A 22,825-nucleotide genomic window follows, 5' to 3' on the forward strand; every position below is an offset into this window, starting at 1 on the left:
CCAGATCTAGAAGAACTACATTGGGTAGTTCATGAAATATATTTAACTGTTGTTCCATCTTTTATGTTTTCATAAAAAGTATTTTTTTTAATTTTGAAAACAGCATGAACACTTCTTTGAAGTTAGAAAAAATGAATCTGAAACTAGTTTTTGTCGATTGTGAATTCACTGAAAAAACACATTCAAATCATTTAACACTGTTCCTCTCATATCTTTTCAGCACTTTCCATTAATGAACCCACCCCCTGTCCTACCTCAGCCAGTTGCTACTACAACCAGAACCTAGAACTTGTCATTGTGTAACCCCTTCATATTCCCAAAGTTATACACCACACTTCCTAATATTCCCCTGACAGTGTTTCTATTGTGTCAACTTCAACAGCTGCTTAACCCCAGTGAGAACTCTTTTCTTATCCCAAGGTTATGAGATATTCTATATATTTTTTAAAGTTTATAGTATTGTTTAAGTAACATTTTTATGGCTCTATCTTCATCGTTTGCTCTGCAATATCCAATCTTCCATTATATTTCAGTATATTTTTCATTTCATATATTTAGTTTTCAATTGTATGTGAGTCTCTTTTTATATTTTCCAGGAATATCATGATGTATTCTTTTAAAGATTTATTTATTTATTGAAAGGCAGAGTTATAGAGAGGCAGAGAGAGAGAGAGAGAGAAAGAGAGGTCTTCCATCAGCTGGTTCACTACCCAATTGACCACAATGGCTGGAGTTAAGTCAATCTGAAGCCGGGAGCTAGGAGATTCTTACGGATCTCTCGCAGAGGAACAGTGGCCCAAGGGCTTGGACCATCTTCTACTTCTTTCCCAGGTCATAGCAGAGCTAGATTGGAAGAGGAATGGCACCCGTGTCAGATGTCGGCACTGCAGGCAGTGGCTTTACCCACTAAGTCACAGCAGAGGCCCTGAAATATTCTTCTTGAACATATGTGGTATTTGTATAATCACTGCTTCATTGCAAATTCCATTACTTTATTAATTCAAGTTTCTATTGATTTATCTTCTTAAGTTAAATTTGAAATTGTTATGTTTACTTGAATGCCCGTTCATTTTTGCTTGTATGACAAACATTGTAATATGTACGTATAGATCTACAATACAACTAGCTTATCTTTCAAGGTTTGTTGAAGTGGGAAATCAAGTTTGATTATTTCTTTCCAAATGGATATTCAATACTTACTGTTCCATTTATGGAGATGACATTGATTTTCCCCATGATTCCACAGTTTCTTCTTTATCGTAATTCAAATATACATTTCTGCACATTGTTTCTTCTGTTCTATTGTTTCACTTATTTTTTCTTTCCCAATAGTACACCATCTTAATTACTGTAGAGTTACATTTCTGCACATTGTTTCTTCTGTTCTGTTGTTTCACTTATTTTTTCTTTCCCAATAGTACACCATCTTAATTACTGTAGAGTTATTCTTATAAAAGTATTTTAAGCACCTGATATCGCTTATCTTTTATTAAATAGTGTTGTATCTAAAAATATATCCACTTCTAATCCAAGCGAATGCTCATTCTGAGTCCAGTTTCAGTACTATCAAAGAGTAGTGTGTGTGGCTATAAATCACAAACAAATAAAAACAATAATTTTGACGCCTAGGGCTGTCACCATTACATACTTTAAAAGATTGAGGGAGAAGGGGCCGGCACCATGGCTCACTTGGTTAATCCTCCGCCTGTGGTGCTGGCATCCCATATGGGCGCCGGGTTCTAGTCCCGGTTGCTTCTCTTCCAGTCCAGCTCTCTGCTGTGGCCCTGGAGGACAGTGGAGGATGGCCCAAGTGCTTGGGCCCTGCACCCGCATGGGAGACCACGAAAAGGCACCTGGCTCCTGGCTTCAGATCAGCACAGCACCAGCCATGGCTGCCATTTATGGAGTGAATCAATGGAAGGAAGACTTTTCTCTCTGTCTCTCTCTGTCTGTAACTCTACCTGTCAAATAAAGAAAAAAAAAAAAAAGATTGAGGGAGAAAGGACACTGTGGTGCAATGAGTAAAACCATCAATTAGAAAGTCCACAATCCATATTGGAGGGGATGGGACTGATTCCTGCCTCTACCTCCATTGAATTTCCAGCTAATGTGCCTATGGAAGCAGCAGATGATGGCCCAAGTATTTGGGTGGGGCACACACATGGGAGACCTGGTTGGAGATCTGCATTCCTTGTTTCAGCCTAGCTTGTGTGGGTATTTGGCAAGTGAATCCTCAGAAGGAATATCTTCCTCTCCCTTTCCATCTGGTCACATACAAACTTGTTTTGAATCACTGTACAAATGCATGTTACTCTTGTCAGGAGTGACCAAGATAACATAATTATTCACAGAATTGAACAAAATTTGTAAAATAAATTTTGTGTGTGTGTGTGTGTGTGTTACTTTTTTAGCTTTGATACATATGACATCAATTATAAGCTACTTTGACCTGTATCGCTAAACCCTAACAGGAGTTGGTTTCAGGGTTTACATCCTCCGCTGATTCCTCACAAACCATGCACTTAGAAATACAACAGCATAAGGACCACTGATTTTAGTTCTCCACGGCTAGTTCTCTAAAGTTGAAAGGGTCATAGTGTAGCCAGAAGCTTCAAACCCAATTGTATTAAACTATCTAGCAAAAAAAGTGTTTTGATTCTACAATAAATATCAGCATATGTTTTTTAAGAGTACAGAGATAGAACAAACAGCTAGGAAAATCTGTGTTCTGCAGATACTGTGCAAAAAAGTGTGTGTTTCTTAGAATGGGATCAGAGGAGCCTTGCAGGAGATTTTGTAGGCACTCTTCCTTTTAATCACAGCAACAGTGTGGCTCATAGAAGTTTATTGTGTCTTCAAGACACTACAATGCTGACTCCTTTCCCAGAAGGGTCTTTTGGAGAAAGGGAACTGTCATCCGGATGAGTTGCTCATTTGTCATTTTCATAGCAGCTGGATTCTTCCTCTTAGCTTTCTCAAGTTCTTGTTTCCGCCACGCCTGAACAAGATACAACACTACAAAGGCTTTAAAAAGTTAAAAGTGAGGCTAAGCAGTGGGCACATGTAAGACCTGGCGAGCTCAGTCCTCTGATCTCACTTTCAGCAATTTCTGCCTTTCATTCATAGTGATTTTCAGGCATCTGTGTTTAAACCAGCGGATTAAGGAAAAGGTACTTCCACACCCATTTTATGGGTGACCAAAAAAAGAGGGTCACCCAGGAAGATTCCTCACCAAATCTCCCCTGATCTCACCCCTGCTGCACATTTAAAAACAAATTTAAATGTGATAATTGCAATAAAATCTATGTAATGCAAATTTACCATTTTAAAGTGCCCACTCCATTGGATCAGAGCATATTCACAATGCCCTGTAATAATCACCACTATCTGCCTCACTTTTAACACAAAAATACCTTTCTTTGCTGATAACAAAAAAGAGAGGTGACCACCCGGGAGGGAAACACTGAAGTCCCCAAGTGACATTTGACCAGTGATTTCATGTTTTGGTGGCTGTTTACTCCCAGTAAGTTGGGAATGGTATGACCATCTCAAAGCAGGCAGGAATGGGCACACACAAGGGGACCCACAGGCACCACTGGGGTTGGTGGGAGGACAGTCCAGGCCCTGGCTGCCCAGGGCACTTGGGTATGCCATCGCTGAAGTAGTGTAGGAAGGAGCGCTACTCCAAGGGATCCAAGATGATCCAGATGATCACATGCTGCATCTGTGTCAGGTTTCCAAACTCGCAGGGGTCTTGCAGGATCCAGAGTGGATAGGTGCATGTCTCACCTGGGACCCAACCACAGACACCCAGCGGGCACCCCTACCCTCCCAGTACCACCAAGACTGCATGAAACACCTCCACTCCCATAACAGATTCATCTCCTTTTAGGTACTCTTGTGAGCTCCCTCTACAATCAAAATATTATGCTCTGATAAGACCTTTTAGCATTTTGAAGATACTCAGCAGATGCCCTCTGTATAGGTATGAGGCCAAGCTAGCAAGTATACCCGTGTTCTTATGAGGATCATCCCGTGCACAACTGCTAGGAGGTAGCAGACTTTTGGAGAAATCTGTAAGCTTTTGAAGGAAGCTACAAATAGCATTATGGTGGTAATACGAAAATGAAAACTCACTGGAAATTTCTGTGGAGTCCTTCAGTGTGTACTTTGGACAAGAAAGAGCAGAATCCCAAATTAGAATTGGAAAAGTAGATCCTAAATTGTTTACCCTCTGTAGTCTAAACTCTGTATGCCTAGAATGTTCATCTCCTGCATATTCCTAACAAAGTGGAATCTATAAGCTTATGAATGTGTTCTCCACATGATGTTCAGGGACAGAAAATGTTCATCCTGAGACAGCTGCTGTGGTATGGAAGGTCATGCAGCCGACATCCCTTCTGGATGCGAGTTCAAGTCCTGGCTGCTCCATTTCCATTCCAGCATCCTGTTAGTGTGGCCCAGTTAGCAGCAGAGGATGGCCCAAGTGATTAGGACACTGCACCTATGTGCGAAGCCCATGGGAAGCTCCTGGCTCCTGGTTTTGGTCTGGTCCAGCGCCAGCCATTACAGCCATTTGGGGTGTGAACCAGTGGATGGAGGATCAATCTCTCTCTCTCTCTCTCTCTCTCTCTCTCCCTCTCTCTCCATCTCTCCCTCTCCCTCCTTCTCTCTCTGTAGTTCTGCCTTTCAAATAAAATAAGTGTTTATTTAAAAAAAGAATAAAGAAAGAAAGAGGAAATAAAGAGAAGGAAGGGAGGGAGGGAGGGAAGGAGGGAGGAAGGAAGGAAGGGGAGAGAGAAAAGGGGCATCCTAGCATCAAGACTTCAAAATGGCTCACCCTCTAGACTACATTCCCTAGTGATGTTTGGAATATCATCATAATAGCACCCATTCTGTGCTAAAGGTATCCCCCTGTTCTTGTAAAGAAAATCTGAAATGTTAAAGATGGACTTTTTTCTAGATTATCTGTGTTTTCCTAAATATGGTTGTGACCTACTCTGCCATGTGACTGACCTACTCTGAAAATTCTGTCTTCCCAGACCTAGCCACCATCCCTTTCACTTTCTAGATAGACTTCCTTCTGCTTACGTGGTCATATCACTCACTGTGTGCTGTGGCTCAGGGAACCCATTAGTTCTGATTTAGTCATCATACTCACATAAGCTTTCTTATCATAGAGGCTAACTTCAGGACTTTCACACTGAAAACCACGTTTCTCAGCTACAGCTTCCAGATCAAAACTGTTTCAACATGAGAAATCATGGGCAACTGTGCCCTAATGGCAGTTTGGCATCATAGATGACTCTCCCAGGTGACGGATGGAGAGAAATTTTCAATGGAGAAATGAGAGAGCAGAGACTCTGCAGTGGCTGGGAGAGAGGACAGACATTCTACCACCATTAGCCTCATGCCAGTCACTTCTGCCTCTACTCATCACTGCATTCCCAAATGGGAAACATCATCCTGCCAAGAGAAGATAGGAAGAAGGTACTGTGGCCCCTGCCACCAGCAATTTTAACTGAGGGATGATTTCACAGTCTCCACTGACTTCAAATCCAGTCCGGGTAAGTGATAGGGCTCTGAGTGATGACTTTTCTCTGAAAAGGGAAGCCAACTCGCCTCCCTCTCCAGCCCCACAAAGTGCCAGTCTGTTTGCTGCGGCAGAGTCACTGCGGGACTCTGCTCTGAACCTGGAGATGAGGAGAAGTGCCAGTGTTGCTGGAGGCTGCCGGAAACAGAGACATGAAACTTACAGGGTGGAGAGCAGACACCCTCTGGCCTGTGGCTAAGGCAGTTCCAGGGGAAAGCCCCAGAGCTGGGAAATTTCCAGGTTTTGGCTGGGTTTCTGTACACTTGCCCAGCCTGACTGTAGAGACACTGAGCTCCCAGCACTAAGGATGAATCTCACAGTAGAGTCAGGATCAGCCTGTCCCAGTCCTATCAATTGTGGCCATTCAGGGAGTAAGCTAACTGATAGTAGATTCTTTAGTAGATTCTTTCTCTCTTTCTCTCTTCTTTTTTCTCTCTCTCTCTTTCTCTCTCTTTCTCCCTCCCTCCCTCCCTCTCTCCCCCCTCACTCTTTCTCTCACTCTGTAACTCTGGCTTCAAATAAATAAATACATAATTTTAAATAAATGAAATCCTGACATTTGCAACAACATAAATACAACTGGAGATTTCTATGCTAAATGAAATAAGCCAGACTCAGAAAGGCAAATATGTTTTCTCTTATTTGTGGAAGTTAATAGAGAATATAAAATTGTATAGATGTCATCATTTGTTATGAAATTACAAATATTCCTTCACTGCATCATACCAAGTAAGTGATAATGTACTCTCCTTTCCCTATCTTTTGGTTATTGTCATGATTCCAGCACTCTATGACATTAATTCTCTGCTTTCAAGAAAAAATAGTATCTGTGTGCATGTATATAATGTCTACATTTGAAGTGAATGTGGCAAAATGTCTAAAAGCTATAAGAATAAACAATGGATCACATTTCCAAAACTATTATTGAATAAATATCTAAACGAACAAATCAATATCACTTCATTGTCTTTGTTCTCTTTATTTCAATTAGGCTATTTTTGTTTCAGGTCCAACTATGAGTTTTTGGCTACTTGATTAGTTTCTCATCACAGTCTACATTGTGCCACTGTTTATCGAAATTATTATCAAAATTATATAAATTGATACCCTGCAGTCTCTAAAACATTTCTCACCTTGATGATGGCATTTATGCTAATAAGGTGATATGACAGAAACTAGTTGATTTTTATCTTCATTCAACTAATGCTCAGTATTTCTAGAGCACTTCACTTTAACAACTGAAATTGGGGTTTTTCTCCCATGCCAACCAACTCCAGTTTTCTGTGGAGAACAGCTTGGTGTCCCATGTTTCAACTAAATTCCAACATTATCTACCTGCATGAATATACAAATTGAAGACTACAGACCTGTGAATTAAAGACTCAGTCCCACAAGATTGCCCCCCCAGCACACGCAAAATCTGCAGATGATAATTACAAGTCCGTATTGTCTTTTGTGCTCCTAACTGCTATAAATTATAAATTACCACAACCTCTTTATTGAATTTAGTCATTTTCCAGAAAATCTCGCAGTATGAAGGAACAAGAAAACAGTTTGCCTACTAGATTACTGGATTATGATAAATATTTCAAATAAAGAACAACTATATAGAAGGAGTAGATAGAGCAAGTATGTGGGAAGGGTGCAGGACTTCCATAGCCTTTCCAAACATGACAACTCCCTAACTCGTCCTTGGCCTCTCCAACTTGGCCATGACTTAAACTCTTTCAGGTTTTCATGGAGGCTTCATCACACAGCCACAGTTGATTGAGTCACTGAAGGTTGGAGAGCAAATCAACCTTCAGGCCTTCTTGTTCCCAGAACATCAAGGAAGCAGGAAATGATGAAAGAGCTGAAATTTCCAACCCTCAAATAACATTATTGGTTCCTCTAGCAGTCATTCTCCATGCTGAGTCTGTTGAATAGCCCCACACCCTCACTCCACCAAAAGACAAGTCATTTTAGAGATTCCAATTATGCGGGGAGCTGTCTGCCAGGAAGTAAAATGAAAAATAAAGAAGACTCACCAGAAAGTTTACTGAAGAATAAAATGAAAAGATGAACTTATTTTGGTACATGGAGAAATACATGCATACTTTTTTCACAGTAGCATTTTCTATGAACTTTTTAAAGTTCCTTCATATTTCTTTTTATAGCACCATATTTTGGGGAGAGAGATGTCCCAAACCTTGCAGTGTTTTATAAAATCTACAGTTAGGTGATGTAGCATTGAAGGTCAGTTTTCTAGTATAGAAAAGACTTGAATATTTATGTTAAGATACTTTTGAATTCTCACCTCCTACCATCCCATTTCTCCCCCCATCCACTTAACAGCAGGAATTCTGCAATTAGGAATCTTTATTAATATGAAAACCTAGCTGGAGGAAAGTTAATCAAACAGTCAATTTTTAAATTAAAAAAATAATAAAATTTCTCTAACCTTAAAAATTACTGTCATTAATCAGTACTAGAAACAGCAGCGAATAATAAATGGCTCTAAAACACCAATTTCAAAGAAAAAAGCTTATGGCCCTGCTCAGGAAGATTTGTCCTGGAGAGGTCTCATCTAACAGAAGGAGAAAGAACCTTTGCCTCAGGACTGGGAAAGAAAACAATAACAACAACAAAAGTTATAACAGAGTATTAGGGGGAAGAATTACCATCTTAAATGCGTTACTACACATGTCAGAAGTGAACTGACTTTCAAAAGCTATTACCTGTTAATTGGAAAATCACAGAGCAGATGGAACCAATTAATCTACAATTACAGAATCACCACAATCAAGCAAAAATAATTAAATCACTTGAAGATTTATTTTTTCCTTTTAGGAAACCTAACATCTCTAAAATTGGCTAAAGGCACAGCAGTTCCTAGGTGTCAGGGAGTCCCTTCTAGATGAAAGGGGAGTTGAAATGTGAAGTTCTAATTTCCAGAGAAAAAATACTTGGGGACCAGGGTTGTGTTGTAGTGGGTTAAGTCACTGCCTGGGACACCACTCTTTCAGATGGACACTGCTTAAAGATCGGCTGTTCCACTTCTGATCAGCACCCTGCTAATGTGCCTGGGAAAGCAGCAGAAGAGGCACCAACTGCTTGGGACCCCACACCCATGTGAGAGACATGGAAGAAGCTTTGGGGTGCTGGCTTCAGTCTTCACAGCCCTTACAGCCATCTGGGGAGTGAGCCACCAGATGGAAGATTTCTTTATCTCTCTCTTTAACTGTACCTTTCAAATAAATTAAAAAGAAAAATAAATGCATAAAGTGTGCATAAAGTGTGTTGACTATTCATTTTTTTAGATTTATTTATTTATTTGAAAGTCAGAGTTACAGAGAGAGAGGAGAGGCAGGGAGAGTGAGAGAGGTCTTCCATCTGTTGGTTCACTCTCCTACTGGCAACGGCCAGAGCTGTGCCGATTTGAAGCTGGGAGCCTGGAGCTTTCTCTGGGTCTCCCATGGGTACAGGGGCCCAAGGACTTGGGCCATCTTGTACTGCTTTCCCAGGCCACAGCAGAGAGCTGGATCAGAAGTGGAACAGTAGGGTCTCAAACCAGCGCCCCTATGAGATGCTGGCATTTCAGACCAGGGTGTTAACCTGCTGCACCACAGCATTGGCCCCTTGATTTTCCATTTAAAAGTTTATGTTATATATATTGCATGCAAGTATCTGTGTTAAGTACAAGTTATACAAGTTATATATATAACGGATCAACATAAGATAAACATTCTGCCATCATGGAAATTCCAGTCTGGCATGAGGCCAAAACAAACTATCATCCAAGTAAATGTCAAATTGCATTTGTGATTGATTAACTAGGGAAGAAGAACTACATAGTATAGAAGGAAGCTGAATAACATGAATTTTTGCTTGAGTTAGGGAGGCCAGTGCAAGCTTCCTAAGAGATGTTTCTTGAGATGGAACACCAGAAAATAAACAAGAGGGAGGAGAGTGGGCTGGTAAGGAATGGGCTTTCCAGACATGGTGAAAAATCTGTGCAAAGGCCTTGTAGTGAAATTAAGTTCTGCTGCATCCATGCTTACATAGGTCAGGGTGATTGAAATGCAGACACAAGAGAAAGTTGGATCTAAATATGGGGTATGTCTTTTGCAATATTTGTCAGGGATATTTCGTTTGCTTTCCTATAGGCAATATGAGTTCATTGAAGGTTTTCCAGAGCCATGGAATATAAGGATTAACATGACTGGATGTATGAATACACAAAATAACCTCAACTAGAATAAGAAGGTAGATTAAAAGAACTCTGGAAGTTATGGATTCTAAATTTTTTGGACCAGAATTTTCCACTAGATCATACTCCCACTTTAAATTATGCCTCTTTCCATGTTCATATGTGTTGTCTTTTCAAATACATTTTCATCTATTTCATGTTGGCCATTTAACTTTTGTTTATTTCTTCCCGATATAGTTCTCAGTGAAGTCTGCAAAAGCTAAGATTCAATCTTAGCATACTCATGTTTAAAATAAAGTACAAAATGTTTAGTATGCTATGCCCCAGGCCTCTTACGATCCAACAGACATAGTTTCCCTGTGTTATTTTTTTATATCTGTCTCTATGTACATCATTATATTTCTGTTTTTTGTTTTATTTATTTATTTATGAGATAGAGTTATAGACAGTGAGAAGGAGAGACAGAGAAAGGTCTTCCTTCTGTTGGTTCACTCCCCAAATGACTGCAATTGCTGGAGCTTAGCCAATCCAAAGCCAGGAGCCAGGTGTTTCCTCCCAGTCTCCCATGAGGGTGCAGGGGCCCAAGCACTTGGGCCATCTTCTACTGCTTTCCCAGATCATAGCAAAGAGCTGGATTGAAAGAGGAGCAGCAGAGACTAGAACCAGCACCCATATGGAATGCAGGTGCCGCAGGCGGATGATTAACCTATTGCACCACACGCTGGCCCCTACATCATTGTATTTCAAACTCAATAAATTAGTTATCATTGCACGGGCAAGTCTTGTTCTTCCTTCATGTTTTGAAAATTTTATTATTATCCTTCTTTCTGAAATATTTTCTTCTTCAGGTAACATTTATCTTTGTGCTTATTTGTTTGTGAACACATTTTTGGTATTTCTCCAACCCAAGACTTTTTTTTATTATTTGAAAGGCAGAGTTACAGAGAGAGGTAGAGACAGAGAGAGAGAGAGGTCTTCCATTCTATTGGTTCACTCCCCAAAATTCTGCAACAGCCGGAGCTCAGCTGATCCTAAGCCAGGAGCCAGGAACTTCTTCCTGGTCTCCCATGTGGGTGTAGGGGCCCAAGAACTTGGATCACCTTCTACTGCTTTCCTAGGTCATAGCAGAGAGATGGATCTGAAGAGGAGTTGCTGGGACTTGAACTAGTGCCCATATGGGATGCCAGTGCTGCAGGCTGGGGCTTTAATCCACTATGCCACAGTGCTGGCACCCACCCCAGGACTTAATTCTTTTGGAAGAATATTCTTTTTATCTCTCCTTGTTGCACAATGTTTATATGCACTGCTATACAGGGTTTCAACATTATTGTGTGATGTGAGTATCCTGGTTGAAAGCTGTGACCCCTTTACTCCTTGCACAAGGTAGTATTTTGATAAATGTTGTTTCTATTATATTGAATTTGTTTTCTTAACAATCCCAACCCAGGTAAATGGTGTTTAATGGTGTGAAAAAACTGAAAGTTACAGGCCACAAAGAAATAAAGAAAAAATATGTCTATGAAAAGTTGTAACAAATTCAGGCAAGATAAAGGCTTTTTAGGGTGAAAACTAGCATTTTCTAAATGAATGGCAAGTTATATACATTAAAAATATTGTAAGAGATACCATAAGAGTTACACATTTTGATTACTCAAACAATGATATTTAGGAAAATAACTACTTTCAGATATATAAAAGACATATACAAACTCATCTTGTAAAATGTCAAAAGAGTGTGTCAGTATCAGCGTCCCAATATATTCCCATACTTTACAACCTTTACGAAGCCCTTGGAAACTCTGTAGGCTGCTGACCCCAATAAGTGCAACCTATTCAAAGCAGATTTCACACTGTCTGGAAAGCTGACTACAGATAGTCTCTGTAACTATGGTTTTATAGGTGTGTATTACTTGACGCTATGTGGAAAATCTGCCAGCCAGTACCCTGGGTCATCTTTTCTTTCTTCATTCCTCTGCTATTTCAAAAAAGACAGACAATTTTTCACAATACGAGACAACTTCATAGATTGAGAATTACCATGTGGGTATTTTCATTCTATGAAATATTAATGAATATGAGCTATGTAAACAATATATTCTCAGAACTGGCTTTTTTATAATATGATTAAAAGATGAATCATTAATGATTCATTTCCTCAAACAGACCATATTGTGCCTACTAAATTTAAGGTCTTGGGACAAATTTGGATTAATAAGATGTTTCAGGGACTACTAGCATGAAATCAAAGTGCTCCATTTTTTTTATATTTTCAAGAATTAATGACCCAAATAGAAAATCTTAAAAAATAAGCTTCAAAGTTGAGTCATGTTCATAGCACATATCTTTAATAGGGTGTGGTGAAACTGGCACTTTAGTTCTATGATCTTCCTCTCCAAAACACATAACCCATGTCTAATTATAATGAAGACATAAAACAAAAAAGCAACTGAGAAATAATCTACAAAATAGCTAACGAGTAATTCTTAAAACTCTAAAGGTCATAGAAAACAAGGGAATTCTGAAAAACTGTTGCAGCCAAGAGGAGCCCTAAGGAGGCATAACGAGCAATTTTAAGAGTGTCCAGACTGTGAATTTAAGGATAGGAAAATGAAGGGTAGGTAAAAATAAGGAAATGTCAATGAACTATGGACTTCAGTTAATAATATGTCAATCTTTGTTCATTAATTATAACAGATGTGTTATACTAGTGTAAGATAATTATAAAGATAAGTATAATTAAAATATATGGAATGACTCCACACTATTTTTGTGATTTTCCTGCAAATATAAATTTTGTAAATCTTGAATTGTTCTAAAAATTAAAAAGTAACAAAACAAAAAATTGTATGTGCAGTTAAATTTGAACTTCAAATGCACAATAAGTACTTTATATGAATATGCTATATACAATATTTGGAAGTTACTTATACTAAAAATAAATTTATGCTTTTAAATTTCAAATTTAACTAACAGGACTGCATTTTATTTGGAAATTATACATCTGAAGTGAGTGACTTCCAAAAAGATGTTTATCTCCCACAAGTTTCATGTCTAATATTCCTCATTTGCTTCCAGATACAAAACCAGTCAGTCTCAACACAACCTAAGCAGAAGCATCCAAAATTTGCCCAGGAAGGAATAGCCTGATTGAACTACTAAAGGAGTGTGAACAAAGGTAGGATGTTGAGGTTGGGGTTGGGACATAAAGAGGGGAGCATTTACTATATAGAGGCACTCAATTATGATTTAAAATTTGGTTTTACATCAAGGAAAGCTAGCACTGTTTCTAGTGTTTATTAAAACTTGAGTAGGACAACAGTGTACTGTCAACAGAAGTAGAGGTACCAAATTTCTTTTGGAAGAATATTGAAGAAGGGGCAAGATGTTCAAGGAAGTGGGGCTGTTGGAAATCATTGATTTTATAAAACTTAAGAATCTATATCATGAGTATTTTTCCAGGAAATGCATAAAATAGTAGCTCTCAAACTTCAAAGTGCATCCAAAGTACTTAGGGATTTTATTAAAATGTAAATTCTGATTCAATATGAGTATATATGGGGTAGGATATGAGATTGTACTGTTGGTAGGAGATTCAATCTTTTAGTTCAAAGGATCTAACATTTAGTCTTTTTATTAAGGTTTTAAGAAATGCAGATTGGGGACAACATTGTGGCATAGCAGACAAAGCCACCACCTGCAAGGCTGGCATCCCATATGTGTGCTGGTTCAAATCCCAGCTATTCCACATCTGATTCAGCTCCTTGCTGATACCTGAGAAAGCATCAGAAGATGGCATACATCTATGGGCCCCTGTACACACATGGGAGACCTGGAAGATGTTCCTAGCTCCTGGCTTTGGCCTTGCCCAGCCCTAATAATTGTGGCCATTTGGGGAATGAATCAGCGGATGAAATCTCTCTCTCTCTCTCTCTCTCTCTCTCTCTCTCTCTCTCTCTTTCTCTCCTTCTCTTTATCTGTCTTTAAAATAAATAAAAATAAATCTTAAATATAGTAACAGCAGCATGATGTGGAAGCTTGGTGTTGGAAAGTCTCTGAGAGCTGAATTTGACCATGAAAGATATTGTCGGGGCCGGTGCTCTGTCGAGTTAAGCTGCCGCCTGCTGTGCCGGCATCCCATATGAGTGCAAGTTCAAGACCTGACTGCTCCACTTCTGATCCAGCACTCTGCTATGGCCTGGGAAAGCAGTAGAAGATGGCCCAAGTCCTTGGGCTCCTGCACCCATGTGGGAGACCTGGAAGAAGCTCCCGGCTCCTGACTTCAGATCAATCAGCACATCTCCGGCTGCTGCTGCCAATTGGGAAGTGAACCAACAGATGGAAGAACTCTCTCTCTCTCTCTCTCTCTCTCTCTCCCTCTCCCTCTCCTTCTCGCTCTGTGTAACTCTGACTTTCAAATAAAATAAATAAAATCTTAAAAAAAGATATTGTCATGTAACTGACATTGCTAATATTACGGGGATAAGAAGATCCCAGAATGAGAGACTACAAAAGAGATCACTGATGCAAGTATGAGGCCAGAGTGGAAATAGGGTTGTTTTGACCTTTAGGAATCTAGGACGATAGCTAATAGACAGTAGTGTGCTTTGAAGAAGCTGCATAGACAACCAATTATGGGTATTGTATTATATGGTGACAAGTGGCGGCCATCGGAGGGTGAACCAACGGCAAAAGGAAGACCTTTCTCTCTGTCTCTCTCTCTCACTATCCACTCTGCCTGTCAAAAAAAAAAAAAAAAAAAGAAGAGAGGAGAGGAGTAGAGAAGAGGAAAAAAGAAGAGAATGAAGGAGGAGGATGAAGGGGAAAGAGAAAAGGAGGAGCTGAGAGGAGGAATGGTGGTGAAAAAAGAATTGAGATCTTTGTCAATCACTGAAGTGGAAAACCCCTGCTCTTCACCAAGCTTCTAGATCTAAATCACTTGAGTCCCAAAGCCCATGTATTCAAAGGGAGGCTGAGTTACCTTGAAGAAGGCTCCCAAGAAGTCACCTCAAGGCTGTAACAAAGTAGTTCTCTAATCCTTCTGCACAAATCAAAGAGCTCTACAGACATTTGTCAGGGTTGGAGAAGGAGAGTCCCTAAACTATCATAACTGTCTTATTTTTTTTCAATTGGCAGGCCAGAAATGTCAGCAGGTGCTTTCTTCTAAGGCTTATCTCCTAATATCCTTAAAATTTTTAAATTGCTAATGAAGCACTGAAAGTAGAACTGAAGTACATTTTTGGAAAATTTTACCTACTACAAAAATGACGCAATACTCAGACACAGACATTTCAGGACTTTGAGTCCTTTTTAGTAAGGATTATAAATGTTTGAGTGGATCATGTTTAAGGACACAGATGTAAATGTTTCTCCATGCACACAAAAATGAAAATTTCTGCTTTCCTTTTTTAATGCCAATATAGCTTTCTCTATGATAGAAAGCTATGTTAGTGTCACTGTCAGTTGTGATACTCATTTATTTCTAAATAATTTCTGAAAATCTTAAGATGATAAATGTTTCCATGTTTTATATAATATTAATATAATAATTATTTAAACATATCCACTTCTATCTATTTTTCTTAGACCTCATCCTTCTTTCTCAAAGTGTTTTGACTTGCTTTTGCTAACCATTCAAATGCAAAACAGTTTGATGTTCTCCCTCTGGGTTCTTCTAAATGACACAGACAATTTCTAGCAATGAGCTTAAATCATTTATGAGATTGTAAGTGATATTTTAAAAATAAATGGGATTCCTTAGGTACACATGTTATTTTTGTCTTACTGTTCTTTTTATTGAAGGATGCCATACATAAATGAAAGGATGCATATCCTAACAGTGCAGCACAATGTGTTTCCATAATGAATACACTTATGTTACTGTACCCTATATATATATATATATATATATACACACACACACACACAAGCATCTCAGCATCTCATAAGTCACACTCACACTCCACTCCCTTCATCAGCCATGTAAAGATGACTGCTAACTGAACCTAAGTGCTATAAAATAATGTTCCCTGTTTTTCAATTTTATGTGAACAGAATCATACAGTGCATATTATGTTTGTGTCCTGATTTTTTTTGCTCCACATATAGCTTAGATTCATCTGTGTTTCTGTATATAATTGCAGTCATTTACTTTCATTACAGAGTGATATTTTATTCATTACTGAATAATACATTAATAATTTGTCCCATCATTGTTGATATATGTTCCCATATCAATCTATCTCAAATGATGCTGCTATGAAGATACTTATATAATAATGTTTTGGTGAACATAATTGTGCAGTTCTGTTGAGTAGATACCAGGGAATGGAGTTACTGAGTTCTGAATGACAGACCAGTTCAGTCTTACTGAACTTACTTACTTCCAATAGTTGTTTAAAGTAGTTATCTTAATTCATACTTTCACAAGAAGAATATGAAGAACTATCACTAATATTTGGAATTGTCAAGTTTATTTCTTGTTTTCAGTCATTCTGCTGATTTATTCTGTGATTTCATGATGTCTTATAATGTTAAACACTTTTCTCTAAATTTATTGATAATTTTGATATTTTTCAACTTAAGTATCTACTCAAGAATGCTGTCCATTTTCCTTTTGATATATTATGATTGTTATTGTTAGTTTTCCTGCCACATTCCTTTAATCATGTCTTCTCATTCATTTTAATTTTAATGTAGACTTCTTTTCCAAGTTTTCTGCAATAATGAATAATTTCTATTGCTGTTTATGAAATTGTTGCCTACCTTCAGATAATGATGGCATTTCTGTACTATTTCCTAAACATTATATTGTTTTTTACACATTTAGATATACAAATCATTTAGAATTGGTTCTCACATATGATATAAGGAACTGCATAGAATATACTAATTTTCTGAAGGAATATCCATTATTTATCAAAAGTACCATCTTTTCTCACTAATTTGCAGTGTTTGTTTTGTGAAAATTTAGTGACTGTAGACATGTAAGTGGACCTATTACTGGATTTTCACTATGGAATAAATGATCAATGTGTCTATATTTACGCCAGTACAACACTGTCTGTATTATTATAGAATTAGGTATAATGGTCCCTGAAGAGATAGTCATCTAGCTTGCTTGTTATTCAATATTTCTTTAGTTATTGTGTATTTTTTGCATTTGTTTATAAATTTTAGATTTTGGTTCTTAATATTCACACACACACACATACATGGGCATGCGTATTGCACATGTAAATCTGCTGGCCATTTTATTTCAACAGCATTTAATCTACAGATCAATTTGTGGAGAATTTATAGCTTTAAAATATTGAGTCCTCAAATTCACACATATGGAATACTTCTGTAGTTAGGAAAGCAACTGAGGCCGGCATTGTGGCATAGCAGGTAGAAGCACCACCTGCAATTCTGGCATCCCTTATGGACACCAGCTTGAGTGCCAGCTGCTCCACTCCCAATCCAGTTACCTACTAATATGGTGGAACATGACACAGTTCTTGTGTGCCTGCATCCACATGGGAGACTCAGATGAAACTCCTGGCACCTGGATTCAGCCTTTCCCAGCCCTGGCTATTGCAGCAGGTGGGGTGCAAACCGGCAGATGGATGATCTCTCTGTCTCCCTCCCTCTCTGTCTGTAACTCTGCCTTTCAAATAAATAAAATAAATCTTTTTTTAAAAAAAGAAAATAAACTTTACCGTGCTATGATTTACACAAGACGTTACTTCCATGCAAAATATGTCAACTTGCTAAATATGACAAATGAGTATTCCCATGAACCAACACTGCAATAAAGATATATAAAGTCTCCATAACCATCCAGTGTTCCCCATGTCTCACTGCATTTCATTCCTCACTCTGCTTCCAGCCTCAGGCAACAACGGATCTGTTTTCTAGTCTCTAGAGATTGTTGTGTGCTTACAGTAATTTTAAATAAGTGGACTTACATAGTATGTACTCTTTTATACCAGTTCTTTTACTCAGTAAAAGTATAATAACTTTAAGAGTTATCCATGTTGTTGCATTTATAATTAATTAGTTCCTTTATACTTCCTTCATTGTGTGGCTATAACACAATGTGTTTATCCATCCACCTGTTACTTGAAATTCTTATTGTTCCCAATTTGATGCTAATGTGAATAAAGCTGCTATAACATTCACATAAAATTCCTTGCATAAACATATGAGGGTACTTTAAAATGTTCATGGAAAATGAAATTAAAAGATAATTTTATTCTTATGAGAAGAAAAACTTACCTTTAATTCTATTTTATATGAACATTTTGAAGTACCTTCATATATTCACTTCTCTTGGGTACATAAGTACTTAAGAATACTTTTCTAAATTTAACTTTTAGCAAGTTCTCCCTTTAAAACTAAGAGCCATAAAAACTTCACAAGGGTATATTTACAAATGGTCATATTTCTTGTCAAATGGAGAGCACTAAGAAGAAAGCCAAAGTGAAGAAATCAGCTCTGGACGTGGAGTACAAGATGTAACTGCTATTTTTTTTTTTTTTTTTTTTGACAGGCAGAGTGGACAGTGAGAGAGAGAGACACAGAGAAAGGTCTTCCTTTGCCATTGGTTCACCCTCCAATGGCTGCCGCGGCCGGCGCGCTGCGGCCGGCGCACCACACTGATCCGATGGCAGGAGCCTGGTACTTATCCTGGTCTCCCATGGGGTGCAGGGCCCAAGCACTTGGGCCATCCTCCACTGCACTCCCGGGCCACAGCAGAGAGCTGGCCTGGAAGAGGGACAACTGGGAGAGAATCCGGCGCCCTGACCGGGACTAGAACCCGGTGTGTCGGCGCCGCAAGCCGGAGGATTAGCCTAGTGAGCCGCGGCGCCGGCGATGTAACTGCTATTGTAAGAGCACTTCAAAATCAACCTTACATGAAATGTAGTGTTTTTTGGATTTTTTATTTTTTTGTTGCTGTTATTAGTATTTTGATACAGATTGAACCAGATTTCTGTGGGTTATACTAAGAAGAGTTCCACCTAATTCACAGTTTCAAGATTTTTTGCTATGTAACCAACAGCTCTTTTCTGGGCTCGTTTCTTTGCTTTATTTCAGCTATCTACTCATTCAGGGCCACAGCATTTTTTATAGTTGTAGGAATTAGCATTAAGAAGCCATAATGGAAAAAAAAATTATAGAGAAAAAACTAAGGAGCACGGGAATTGCAAGAAATGTGGAGTCCACAATGACTCATAGCTAGCTGATTATGCTTCATTTTCATCTTGGGTCTGCACAAGCTTTCACTACTCCAGTAGACGATCCTGAAGTACTATTCAATATTATTCATTCAGGAAGTCTTTTTTTGAGGAACACATAAAACATGTTTTTTTTTTTTTTCCAGTACAGTTTCATTAGGGTATAATTGACAAAAAATGCAGATTATTAAAGTATATAATGTAGTGCATTGATACATGCAAATATTGTAAAATCGCTAGAATTTAGTTAACACACCCATCACATTACCTAGTTACTGTGTGTGTGTGTATGTGTGTGTGTGGTGAAAATACTCAAAGTCTATGCTTTTAGCATCTTTCAATTATGCAGTGCAGTGTTACTATTGTAACCATGCATTAGAGCTCTAGACCATATTTTAGGTATAACTGAAAGTTTGTACCCTTTGATCAAACATCCCTATTGCCTCCACACCTCAACTCCTGGAAACTACCCTTCTACTCATATGAGACCACACAGTATTAGTTTCTCTCTGCTTGGCATTTCACTTAGCTCAATGTGTTCCAGGATATATAAATCACAGTTTCTTTATCCGTTAAATCCTCAGCAAAGCCAGTGATTGTTTCCATGTTCTGACTATTGTGAGTAATGTTGCAATTAGAATACAGATATCACTTTGAGACATCATTTTCAGAGTTTACAATGGGAAAAAGCAATACAAATTTAATAGATACTATACTTCAAATTTTGAATTTTGGTCTTTTCCGAAGCTAGCAGCATGCAGTAAAATACTCTCAAGGTACTAAACCACAGTAGCTAGCTACCAGACAGTCACAGGTTCTGAAGAAAAAACAACTGATTTTCAGCAGTATATTGTGTGGCAATCCATTGTGTTCAGTAGGTTAGTACACACCTAATACATTTTTAAAAGTTTTATTTATTTATTTAAAAGAGAGTTATAGAGAGGCAGAGGCAGAGAGAGAGAGAGAGGTCTTCCATACTCTGGTTCACTTCCCAGTTGGCCGCAATGGCCAGAGCTGATCTGAAGCAAGGAACCAGGAGCTTCTTCTGGGTCTTCCACATGGGTGCAGGACTTGGGCCATCTTCCACTGCTTTCCCAGGCCATAACAGAGAGCTGGATTGCAGTAAAGTAGCCGGTATTTGAACCAGTGCTCATATGGGATGCCGGCACCACAGGCAGAGGCTTTACCTGCTATGCCACAGCACCAGCCCCAAAGATTTATTTTCAATTAATTTTATACATATAACTCTGAACTAAGAGTTCAACAAATACTATGAAAAAAAAAAAAAAACTATTTCTCAACAGTCAAGACAAGGGCTGTTCGAAGTCATCACATCTCAAAGTGTCAATTTTACCTCTATGGATTACCTTTTAGGTGCTCCATTTGTTACCACAGATCAGTGAGCACATATGGTATTTGTCCTTTTGGAATTGGCTTATTTAACTAAGTATAATGTTTTCCAGTTGTATCCATTTTGTTGCAAACAATAGATTTCTTTTTTTTTCATCACTGTGTAGTATACCATAAGGTACATATCCTTTAATTTCTTTATCCAATCTTCAGTTGAAGGACATTTGGGTTGATTTCATAACCTTAGCCTTTGTGAATTGAACTGCAACAAGCATAAGCATGGGGATACAAATCACTCTTCCATATGCTGATTCCATTTTCCTCGGGTAAATTCCCAGGACTGGGATGGATGGCTCATATGGTAGATCTATATTCAGCTTTCTGAGTTATCTCCATACTGTCTTCCACAGCTGCTGTACCAGTTTACATTTACACCAACAGTGGAATAGGAGAACCTTTATCTTCACATCCTTGCCAGCATTTTCTGTTTGTTGATTTCTGTATGAAAGTCATCTAAACTGTGATGAAGTGAAACCTCATTGTGGTTTTGATTTACATTTCATGATGGGTAGTGATCCTGAGCATTTTTTCATGTGTCTATTGGCCATTTGGATTTCTGCTTTTGAAAAAATGCCTGTTTAACTCCTTAGCCCATTTCTTAACTGGGTTGTTTGTTTTGTTCTGGTTGAGTTTCTTCAGCTCTTTATGGATTCTGGATATTAGTCCTTTATCAGTTACATAGTTTGCAAATAATTTCTCCCATTCTGTCAGCTACTTCTTTACTTTGATGAGTGTTTCTTTCGTAGTACAGAAATTCTCAGTTTGGTGTAATCTCATTTCTTAGTTTCGGCTTTGGTTGCTTGTGCTTCTGTGGTCTTTTCCAAGAAAACTTTGCTTATGATAGTGTCTTACAGGGTTTCCCCAATGTTTTTGAACTATTTGATTGTATTGGGTCATAGATTTACATTTTTGATTGATTTAAAGTGTATTTTTGTGTAAGATGTAAGGTAGAGGGGGCCAGCGCCGTGACTCACTGGGTTAATCCTCTGCCTGTGGCTCCAGCATCCCATATGTACACTGGGTTCTAGTCCTGGTTGCTCCTCTTGCAATCCCGCTCTCTGCTGTGGCCCAGAAGGGCAATAGAGCATGGCCCAAGTGCTTGAGCTCCTGAACCCTCGTGGGAGACCAGGAAGAAGCACCTGGCTCCTGGCTTCGGATTGGTGCAGCTCCGGCCGTGGCGGCCATTTGGGGAGTGAACCAGCAGAGGGACGACCTTTATCTATCTCTCTCTCTCACTGTCTGCAACTCTGTCAAATAAATAAATAAAAATCTTTAAAAAAAAGATGTAAGGTAGGGGTCTTGCTTCATAGTTCTGCATGTTGAGATACAGTTTTCCCAGCACCATTTGTTTAAGAGACTGTCCTCACTCCAGGGATTAATTTTAGCTCCATTGTTAAACATAAGTTGGTTGTAGATGCATGAGTTGATTTCTAGCATTTATATTCTGTTCCATTGGTATATCCATCGATTTTTATTCCAGTATCAGGCTGTTACAATTAAAACTGCCATGTAGTATGTCTTGAAATCCAGTGTTGTGATGCCTCCAGCTTTGTTTTTGTTGTATAAGATTGCTCTAATTGTTCAGGTTCTCCTGTGTTCCCATATAAATTTCAACATCATTTTTTTCTATATCTGAGAAGAATGCCGTTGGTATTTTCATTGGTATCACATTAAATCTGTAAATTGCTTTAAGTAGTATGGGCATTTTGATGATATTGATTCTTCTAATCATAAACATGGAAGATTTTTCCATTTTTGCATCCTATTTGTTTCTATGATATTTTGTATTTCTCATCATAGAGATCTCTGATGTCCTTGGTTAAATTTACTCCATGATATTTAATTTTTTGTAGTTATTATGAATGGGATTGATCTTAGAAGTCCTTTCTCAGCCATGATATTTTCAGTGTATATAAAAGGTGTTTATTTTTGTGTGTTGATTTTTCTATCCCGCCACTTTAACAAATTCTTTTATGACTTCCAATAGCTTCTTAGTGGAGTCTTTTGATCCCCTATATACAGAATCATGTCATCTCCATATAGGGATAATTTGACTTCCCACTTCACAATTTGTACCCCTTTGATTTCTTTTTCTTGCCTGATGACTCTGAATGAAACTTAAAGGACTATATTGATTAGCAATGGTGACAACTGGATCCTTGTCTGGTTTGCCATCTTAGTAGGAATGTTTCCAATTTTTCCCAATTCAATAAATTCTGGCCATGGGTTTGTCATAAATTGACTGTGTCGGGGAATGTTCCTTCCTTTTCTTAAAAATTTTATTTAGTAAATATAAATTTCCAAAGTACAGATTATAGATTACAATAGCTTCCCCACCCATAACTTCCCTCCCACCCACACTCCTCCCATCTCCCTCTCCCTCTCCCATTCCATTCACATCAAGATTCATTTTCAATT

This window comes from Oryctolagus cuniculus, chromosome 1 (genome assembly GCF_051225735.1).
Source record: "Oryctolagus cuniculus isolate XC-2025 breed Fujian yellow rabbit chromosome 1, ASM5122573v1, whole genome shotgun sequence".
In the NCBI taxonomy this organism is placed as follows: Eukaryota; Metazoa; Chordata; class Mammalia; order Lagomorpha; family Leporidae; genus Oryctolagus; species Oryctolagus cuniculus.